We start from the raw sequence: 10712 nt of genomic DNA, 5'->3' as shown, positions 1-10712 counted from the left end.
ATCCACCGCCGAAGGAGCAGGGCGCTTCTACCGCGTCCACCCGAGCAGGAAGGACGGAAGGGGAAGCCAGACAGAAAGGTAATTGCCCGGTTTCCCGGCAGGCGCATAACTAATTGCTTCTAACTACCTGCTGTCACTCACCCCCAGGGATGCCGGGCTGACATTTAAGATGAGTTTGTCTCTTTCCCCACATCGCACTAGACTTTACTCCAGAGACTGAGTTCTCAGAGTGTGACTGGCTCTGAACAGAGGGCGGAACCACCAAGTTAACCCATCTCTGCTGTTCACGACTTCTCTGGCTGCCCCAGGCCTCTCAATATCAGCAAGAGAGCTAAAAGGAGAAAAACAGGATGACCTTGGAATGCATGACAAGGGCACTGCTCACGGGTCCTGTTCCCCCGTGACCATTGGGTCAACTCCCACATTTGCAGGTTCTCAAGGTCATAGCCTCCCAGGAAACGGCGTTAGTCGAGGCAAAAGAAAGTACAGATGAGACGGGTCTCGGACAAATGCCAACTTCTGCAAGGATGACGTAAATATTGATTACATACCTAAGAGATTGTCCAGACCCGGCTCAGTTGGTATCCGTGCCCCTTCCTCACAGTTGGCTCCACCCTATACAAGGACCTGCTTGCTGGAGGCTCACTGCAGACTCCTAACCCATAGCTCACTTGAAGAAATCTATTCTCTGATTAATGTTGGTGCAGTGTGGGCAACCCTCATTAGATGCCACCAGCTTGCCACACAAGCTTGTCAATGGGTTTCAATGAGAGTCAAAACCACATAAGGATCGCCTTGCCTCGGCCTTTATCCCCCATCGCTGTAGTTGAATGGGGCTATCCAAAACCAAAGGCAATCAGAGTTCTTCAGGCCATTCTCCACCTTTTCCTGGAAATAATAGAGTGGTTCTGAAAACGCGGTATTAACAGTTTGGTTAGGAGCCATGAGCTCTGCTCTGTTTTTGGCAAATATAAGCATTGAAATAGCCAGGCTGGCACTGTTTGTTCAAAACCGCATTCGGTTGAAAAACGTAAATAGTTTCACAGCTCTTGCGTGAGAGTTTTCATGGAGGCATACGGGCAGCCTGATCACATCACCACCACAACAGCTCTTAGCACCTGGTGTCATACAGGCTGAAACAGACAGACGGGGCCTGTCTTAGCAAGGTGTGCATCAGCCAATGGGCAGGATAAATATTGTGCGCAAGGGGTGGGGTCCTCTCCTATCCCCAAAATACACCAAAACCCTCTGGGACCAAAAATTCTTTGCTCACCTTGCTTTAGCACCATGGGACACATGAAGCACTGTTTGCAATTGGCTTGAATGGCAGGCCTACTGCTTTAAACACCCCTCCACCACTCTTAGTTTTTGTTTTTGTTTTTAACAACTTTATATGTTAATGACCTTTATTTACCTAATGCATAAATAAATATCCACAGTTAAAATCAAGGAAAATATAGTGTTGAGAACATTTTCAAACATTCTTAAGGATCAGTAAGATCCAAACTCAGGTACAGCACTTTCACCATTAACTCATGTTTAACCTTGGATATGTCACCCTACTTGACCCATCTCATCTGTACTAGAAGAACTGAGGCATCTGCAGGATTCACCGTGAGGACTTCCTGAAATATAGACCTCAGTAGATTAAGAAAGAGCAAGGGTTCCTGGTGTGGTGCTGTGTGTCTTTAATCCTAGCACTCAGGAGGCAGAGGGAGAGGGATGGATCTCTGTGAGTTCAAAGCCATTCTGACCTACACAGTGAGTTCTAGGACAACCAGAGCTACATAGTGAGACCCTGTCTCAAACAGAAAGGGAGAGACAGAGAAAGAGAGACATAGACAGATATAGATAGACAGATAGAAAGAGGGGGAGGGAGGGAGGGAAGGAGAGAGAGAGAGAGAGAGAGAGAGAGAGAGAGAGAGAGAGAGAGAGAGAAGCATGACCCAATTAAACTTGCTCCAGAAATCCTTGACAACCTTGGAGTCCATTATGCCCTATGGGAAACAAATGAATCAGCAGATCCCTACTTCATAGATACTAATGTGTATGTGAGTCCTGGGGACCATGCTAAACTGTAGCCTGTCAGTCAGGAGGGTACAGGAGAGCCTGAGATTCTTCATTTCTAACCAATTCCAAATGATACCCACTCTACAGGGCAGTGTACAATCCTTTCATAGCCAGCTAGCAGGCACATCAGCATGTTTTTAAGTATAGACATTTCTCCCAGACCCGTTGCTTATCTTTTCAAGAGTTAAAAAAGAATAATAATAGCAACTGAGACAAAGTCCCACACAATGCTAGACTAGAAAGTAGCCAAACCAGTAGAAGTAACAGTAACTAAATAACAGACACATCTGTATATAGACCAATGGGAATGGAAGGAGACAGGAATATAATCTAACAGGACCCCACACAGGCCAACGCTAAACAAGAGTTTCTCAGCCTCCTCTCCTGAACAAGAGTTGTAGACTCTGTCCTTTCACAAAGCATCTCTTTATTACTCCCCACCACCACCTTCCTAATGTCATTCCTACAGGGCCAAATGACAGTATGTTCTCAGTCTAACGGGTGTGTGTGTGTGTGTGTGTGTGTGTGTGTGTGTGTGTGTGTGCACAAAAGTTTACTTACACTGAGGATCATTGCTGGACTGGACATAGGCAGGGGATGGATTACCAAGCTACAGTACCAGCCCCTGTATATATTTTTTATTTTATTTTATTTATTTATTATATATGAGTACACTGTAGCTGTCTTCAGACACACCAGAAGAGGGCATCAGATCTCATTACAGATGGTTGTGAGCCACCATGTGGTTGCTGGGATTTGAACTCAGGACCTCAGGAAGAGCAGTCGGTGCTCTTAACCACTGAGCCATCTCTCCAGCCCAACCCCTGTATATATTTTAATCAAGACAATATTATCCTTTATAAATGCAAGTCGCTTCAGTGGCATGCATTGTTTTTCGTTGTTGTTGTTGTTGTTGTTGTTGGGGTTGTGTGTGTGTGTGTGTGTGTGTGTGTGTGTGTGTGTGTGTGATTTCAGCCGTATATTTCACTCAACCTTATCTCAAATTTGTGCCACGAGCAGAATTATTCTGTTGGTTTTCTTTCAATATCCTCATGGAGCGTCTAGATTTTAATGTCTTTATATTTTATGTAAGTGATAGATTTAATAACTGAATACCTAAGAGAAAGATAAATGTCCGCGTTTATTTAGGCTTAGTATGAGCCGGATTCTTTGACCGATCATTTACCCAGACTCACCCCACCTGAAGCTTTAACTCTCGTTGTAGTTTCCCTGTGTTCCTGTGTCTGTGCATGGCAGCCATTCTACCAGTGAGGTAGCCACTGCTCCCATCTACCACGTTCTGACTCCCACAGTCATTTCTGCTCAAAAAATGAAAGCAGCGATAAAAAGCAAGACAGTAAACAAGTTATAGTAGATGCCCGACTTTCTTGGTTCAGCACTGAGCCTATCAAACTGGTCACGCCCCCTTCCAGAGGTGCCCGGAAAGGTTCTGGACGGCCTAGAAAGCACACGTGGAAAATGATCGCCTCACCAAAACCAGGTGGGATTTGGGAGACATTTTGGCTTAAACTGCATGTGGAAACATTATAAAGTGGGAGGCAGAATTCTTGTGATAAACGAATACTAAATAACGGGCTCTGAGGGAAAAAAAAAAACTACAGGCGATGTGGAGCTGTACTTCTCCTGGTCCCTCAAGCCTTCGTTCCTTTAGCTTGCCTTTCCTCTACTTTGTGTTAGAGCTTTGACAAGGAGAAAATGTTGCAAGCACTTTCTGGAGCACACTCCAGACCCTAATTTGGGGAGACGTGTGGTTCCAGACATACCCGGATTCTCTTCGCTCAACACTCATTGTGAATACATTATTCAGCCAAGTAGACTTTAAAATAATTTTTCACCTCTGGGCACTGCTGAAGTAGATTTTTAAGAAGAGACATTTTCATCACAAGAAATTAAACCATGACTCTTTCCGACATGTCTGAGCCCGTAAGTTTTGAAGAATGATAGAAATAAAATTCTGGAAATGAACTCTTTCTCTCCTGAAAGCTCTTTCAGGTTGCTGAGCTGGCTCTCAGGAAGGACACTGGGTGATGTAAAGCGTAATTAAGGGAGGGATGAATACTGTGCTGAGACACAGAGATAAAAATTGAATGAAGAAGGCACAGAAAACGACCGGTCTGTAAAGACAAAAGAAAAAGAAGGTAAAAATACGCACGACAAGGAAAGACAGCATCAGTGAACAAAGTGAGGACAGACGGTGAAATAAAAGAACGCAATGACTTTACCGCGCTAAAGTAGAAAATATTAAGGAGCTTTTCAGGCTTGAAGAACGCAGAGCCATGCCTCTGCGGGTTTACATTTATGAGGTAGTTTATGAGTCTTTAAAATGTGCAATAATAGTATTTTATGAAAGACGTATAATGGCGAAACCTCCATGTTGGAGAAATCGCATCAGAACAGTTAAAATTTCACATTGTATCCATGGAAAATGAATAATTTCCTGGAGAACATGAACTTCATTAAAAGCCCCTTTCCCTTGTCAATGACCCATGTATCCACATTCATTTCTGTAGATAAAGTACTTCCAAATTTCCAGGTAAGACTGCTGATTCTATTAGAAAGAATGAACGGAAAATGAGACAGCATTCATGGAATGGGTGACATGATACAACATGATTAGACATGAAGTAGCATGGATGTGTCCATGATATAACATAGGTAGACATGAGATAGTATGGATGGGGATGGCATGGTGGACATTATATGACATAGGTAGACATAAGATATCATGCATAGCACGGTGGGCATGATATAACATAGATAGACATGAGATAACATGAATGTCATGGGGGACATGATATAACATAATTACACATGAGGTAGCATGCATGTGTGTGTGTGTGTGTGGAAGATGAATACCATGGGTAACATGGGTGGAATGTGAGATGACAATATGCAGATTCAAATCAACATAATTAGCTCTTAAAACGCATGAAGCTTCCAACTCACACCATTCAACTCATCTCAAACACTGGACTGACCTTGTAAAACATTTGATCAATAAATTCTGAGCATGTGAATCTGCTTACAAATGGGTTCTACAATAAATTATTTCCAAAAGGATAGTGGAGAAGAAAAGGAAAAACAGAAGGAGACAAAAAGAAAATATAAAAGGGGAGAGGGAAAAAGGAAAAAGAACAAATGCAAGAAATACTTCTTCAAACAGAAAAAGGAAGAACGGCAAAGGAGAATGGTGATAGCCTGGAACTCACTCTGTGGACCAGGCTGGCCTCAAACTCAGAGAGATCCATGTGCCTCTGCCTCTGCCTGCCTCTGCCTCTGCCTCTGCCTCTGCCTCTGCCTCTGCCTCTGCCTCTGCCTCTGCCTCCTGCCTCTGCCTCTGCCTCTGCCTCTGCCTCTGCCTCTGCCTCTGCCTCTGCCTCTGCCTCTGCCTCTGCCTCTGCCTCTGCCTCTGCCTGTCTCAGGAGGGAACCCAGCTACAGCAAAAATCTATCAGTCAAGGTCTTGAGTGTCATGGTCACATGAAATGTGGATACAAGTGAGAGCGCCACTAAAGCAATAGGACTTTAGTTGGGGAGGAAAGGTAAGAAAGGAAATTATGAAGTTATCCTGTGCAAGCAGTAATGAAGCCAGTGTTCTAGCTCCCTGGTGACAAATAAAGTTAACAGGACTAGAGGAAGGACTTCTACATTTAATGTTTCAGATATGAAGCTATTCTGGATAGCAACAGGATCTTGAAAGTGGCCTGTACATGACTGCTGAGCAGACAGGGACAGGAGAACTCATGACAGTGACGTGCTGAGCTGCTAAGTCATGCTGGATGATGAGGGGACACAGAGGTGGAGGAAGGCAGCTCACCACCTGCATCCTCAGTACCTAGTCCAATCTCAGTTATAGAGCAGTCAGTCAAGCCACATTCAACGACTATGCAGAATTCTGTGCTCATCTCTTTGCCTGGATTTATCTTTATTTAGTTCTCACAATTGTGTGGAGTATGTTCCTGTTTTTATTTAAAAGACAGGCATGCAGAGACACTGACACTTAAATTCCATTACAGTGGTTATACAGGCAGTCTGTAGTAAAGCCAGAATTTAAATGCAAGTGAACGTTAGGAGGGAGATGACAAAAATAACTATGATTAATAAAAATCATTTGCTCTCCTGTGTCTTACATAGCATCTCCTGCACATGTGCAAAGACAGAGGCCTGGGCCTCTAGCCACCCATGTGACACTGGAGCAAAACCAGGTTCTATATCATTTCTGGAAAGTCAATGGGTTCTGGGTTATTTGGAACCAATGATATAGAGGGCTTCCTTGATGACAAAGTATAAGTTTCCAGTATTACCTGTGAGCTGGCTAGGTTTGTTTCCTTGTCTTGTTTGGTTTTTGATGGTTGGTTGGTTGACTTGTTAATTGGCTGGTTGGATGATTGGTTAGTTGATTGGTTGGTTGGTTGGTTGGTTGGTTGGTTGGTTGGTTGGATGGTTGGTTTTGTTGTTTGTCACCTTGATATAAAGTAGGATCATCTGGGACAAGGGCTCATCAATTAAGAAAATGTTTCCATCAAATTAGCCTGCAGGTAGGTCCTTGGGGAAATTTTCCTGATCAATGTTTGATGACAGGAACCAGTTCACCATGAATGGTGCCAACCCCACTGGATGGGTGGTCCTGGGTGATATGAAAAACAAGCCATGAGGAGCAAGTCTGAAGCAGCTCTCCTCCCTGGTCTCTGCCTCTGTTGGTACCTCAGGTTCATACCTGGACTTCCTGCCCTAAGCACCCTTCAGGGTGGACTGTAAGCTGTGAGGTGAAAGAAACCCTTTCTTCCCTGGGTAATTTTAGTTGTGGTGTTTATCAAGGGAACAGCAACAGAAAACAAGCAAAATGGCTTGGATCCTCCTGGAGGAGATTTCATACTACAAGGAAGAGACAGAGTTATGTTTGGTTTGAGAATTCTGTGGCATAATCTTAAAACACAAACCATGGGAGAGTCACTAAGTAATAATGTCCAGACTGGTCCTAATCCTAGACCTTTCAGTTCTTGAATCTCATAAGTGGGGGTCAGGTGAGGTGACATGTGGAAGTAGACTTATTGCATTCAGAGCTAATGCTTTTTCAAAATCTTGCCCTCATTCACAGTTCTCTGCGTTCTTGCTCTGTCCCAGTGAGTAGCAGCCAAAGTCTAAAATGACCCCAAATTTGGCAACAGTTTTCTAAGTGTGTCTTCAAGTTATTGTCTACCTTCCACTTCTGGTAACCTTGCCCAGATAAGCCAACATTCTATCTATCTACTATCTATCTATCTATCTATCTATCTATCTATCTATCTATCTATCTATCATCTATCTCTTTCTTTCCTTCCTCCTTTCTTTCTATCTACTATCTATCTATATATTTATCTATCATATACCTATCTATCTATCTATCTATCTATCTATCTTTTTAATGTTATATGGATTGGTGTTTTGCCTGCTTGCATGTCTCTGAACCATGTGTCCCACAACAGTCAGGAGATGGCCCCATATCCCCTAGAACTGGAATTATAGATGGATGCTAGCCACCATGTGGGTGCTAGGAATTGAACCCAGGTCCTCTACACAAACACAAAAACAAAGTACTCTTAACTGGTGAGCCATTGCTCCAGCTCCCCTTCCCAGCATTATCTCCTACCTGTACTAGGGTAGTACTATTGAAACTGATCTTTTCATCTCATAGTTTTATTCGTATGCTTTCCCTGCAACACTTTCACAACTACTAGCTGCTTTCAGAATACAGAAACACTGCAGACAATGTGAAAATTAATAGTCATGATAGTATTTCAATAAAAGTTTATTTACAACAACAGGTAGAGGGTCATGTTAGACCCCAAGAGGGCCGCTGAAGTGGAAATTTCTGGTTTCTTTGGAGACTCAGTTGTGTCATGTGATGCTTTTTGGAAACTGTCTTAGGAGAGGATGGTTTGCTGAGAACAGACACTTGATGTTTCTCTAGAAGCTGCCTGGAAAGGGGCTTGTGGTGTTTTGTTGGAGCGGACACTTGAGAGGACACATGTAGTTTGGAAAGGGTATAATTACAACGCCCAACAGTGGGCAATGCTTCGGCATTGGTTCGCTTTGCCACGCTTTGCTGCTGGTTTTCACTGGTGCTGGTCTTCACTGACATTGCGGTGGCTTTGGTTCGCCTGGCCTTCTTCCCTGATCGTTGCTTGTCTTGACTTTGTAGAGAGAAATGCACCAAAGAGCTACTCATATTCCCGCAGCTTCTTGCCACTTCTGTGTGGACTCGGACCGACTGGCTCATGAAACCTCATGGTTTCTTTTCGATGGAACTGCCACTGCTGATTCGTGAATGGTGTTTGCAAGTGGACTGAGCTAGCACTGCTGATTCATGTGAACTGAACTGCTGACGTCCTGACAACAGAGCTTAGAATTGCCCCAGAGAACTATTTCTAAACAGGACCCATATCCTCCTTTCCCCTATTACCCTTTCTTTTCCGCTACCTCTGGTGGCTGTTGGGCTAAAAAGGAGGATAAAGCATTTTAAAAACCTTATTAAAGTAGGTTTTGAGAAATCTAAGCCTACAGGTTGCTAGGGTTTTCTTTAAATGATACAACACAGACCATGTTGCTATGTCACTTCTGGGAGAAATGTTAGACTTCTGACAGTGCCACGCAGTCTGTTAAACTCTGTCAGAGCCTGTGTAAAAATATCTGTGAACTGTCAATGTGGCAGGGTGCAGAATGTGTGTCCCACAGTGTGTCCTTCTCAGATACACTTGAAAGGAAGGATGAAGGAACTGTCCATCACCTCTGTGGAAAAGGCCGAGGCCTGGAAGGAATATTCTTGGCTCTCTTCACATGACCAAAGATGACAGGAAGTAACAAGAGGGGGTATCGCCTCGCTGTACTTGTGCTTGCTTAGGTGAACTATAAATGTCACCTCTCATCTTACTTGCCTTAATAATGAAAATAAGAAGTGCTTTGTTTGCCCTACTCTTGAGCTCAAATGTCTGGAGTCCCCTGCTTACCCCACACAGAACTTTGATGTTTCCTTCCATCTGTTGAGACTTACCTTCACTCGCTGGGGCCGGTTGACAGAAGCCTGCCTTTGAAAGTGTACTGCCAGCTTGATCAGTCCCCTGCCTACTGGGTAACTTTCTAAATCACCACTCCCTGCCTAGGACTTCATAGCCCTGCAATGCCAATGGTTTCTACACAGCCCGGTGTTCCTAGTCTGGCACTTATTTCCATGTCTTCATCTTGCATAGACAACTCCATGAACACATCCTCTTCACTGGGCTAAGTCCTGCTACACTTCCAGGCCTTACCCAGCCTCCTCCAAGCTTCAGGGATCCACATAGGATTAGGTATCCTTACCACCACGTCTTGCTAGAGTCCTTTCTGTTTTTGTTGCTGTTTTTACCTACACTGCATTACCGCTTTCTGCTTTCCATCACTGAAAGGGAAAGTTTTGCTTGCTATTCCTCATTCCTTTTTGTGACCCTCATTTGCCTTACCAAATATTAAAAAGGTCTAGATAGCTACAGAAGGTAATGAGTTTATAAAAAGGGGTCAGGGCTCTGTGAACACATAACATTGTTTCTACCATATGCACATTTTGTCTTGTACTCACACCTATGCACAAACACATGTGCATGCACCTGTTGTCTTTGAATTTTAAAACTATGTAAATATAAAAGCCACTTCTATAAAGTTGGCAGCACGCTTTGGATGGGAGGTGTTTCAGCTTTAAGATGTTTTTCCCCTAGATTTTGGGGTAACAGGATGTTTTTAGATTGAACCCATCAAAACACAAAATTCATTTTGTTTCATGTATAAGTTATACGCAGTTATTGTAACTTTATACCATTTTTCAGTGAGCCTGTGTTTTAAATGATCAATCACATGAGGCCAGGAATGGAATTCTCCACTAGTAACACCATGGCAGTGCCCTGAACAGTTTCAGGTTATGGAGTTTGAATGTGAATGCTTGCTTTTATAACCATATTCTGACAACTGCATTCAGGCTGCCTCTAAAAAGCTGAGAACATTCTGAGCCTACACCCCAGCAGGAAGGGTATAGGAGGGCAGTGGGCAGGGACAGAGGCTCCCCATGTCCAAACTCAAGGCACTATTCCAGATTCCTGCATTGGAACTTGTTTCTTCTCCCTCACACGCTGTGGTGCCAAGAACATTCTAGGCACTGTGGATGTTTACTCTTACATCAACATAATTTATTCCACAGATAAGGTTTTCATCTGAGCATTTAAATGTCAAACCTAAGTAATTCAGATTACCTTCCTAAACACATTTCTATCTCATCGCTTTCTTTCGAGATTAATAAGACAGTATCCATCACCTGAACTTTAGGACAGTGTTACTCTCATTTCCATTTTATTACATTGTGGACGTGTGGAGAAAAACTGAAATTCAAATTTATATTGCAAACTAAAAGGAGGCCACATAGGAGACTCGGGAGTTGTGGGTAGGGCAGGTCTGGCTTTGTGTATCGCTCTGAGAGAATGCAGGGACATAGCTGAGCCTACAGTTTTGAAACAAGAAAATGGAGGGAAAACTAAAATCACATGGATTTGGGAGAAAAGCAATATAACAAATGACAAAACACAGGCTTTTTCCGCAGACAGATATTATATTTTGTTCTAT

Source organism: Rattus rattus, chromosome 4 (assembly GCF_011064425.1).
Source record: "Rattus rattus isolate New Zealand chromosome 4, Rrattus_CSIRO_v1, whole genome shotgun sequence".
Lineage (NCBI taxonomy): Eukaryota > Metazoa > Chordata > Mammalia > Rodentia > Muridae > Rattus > Rattus rattus.
The sequence above is the reverse complement of the archived record's forward strand: the minus strand, read 5'-3'. Positions refer to the sequence as shown.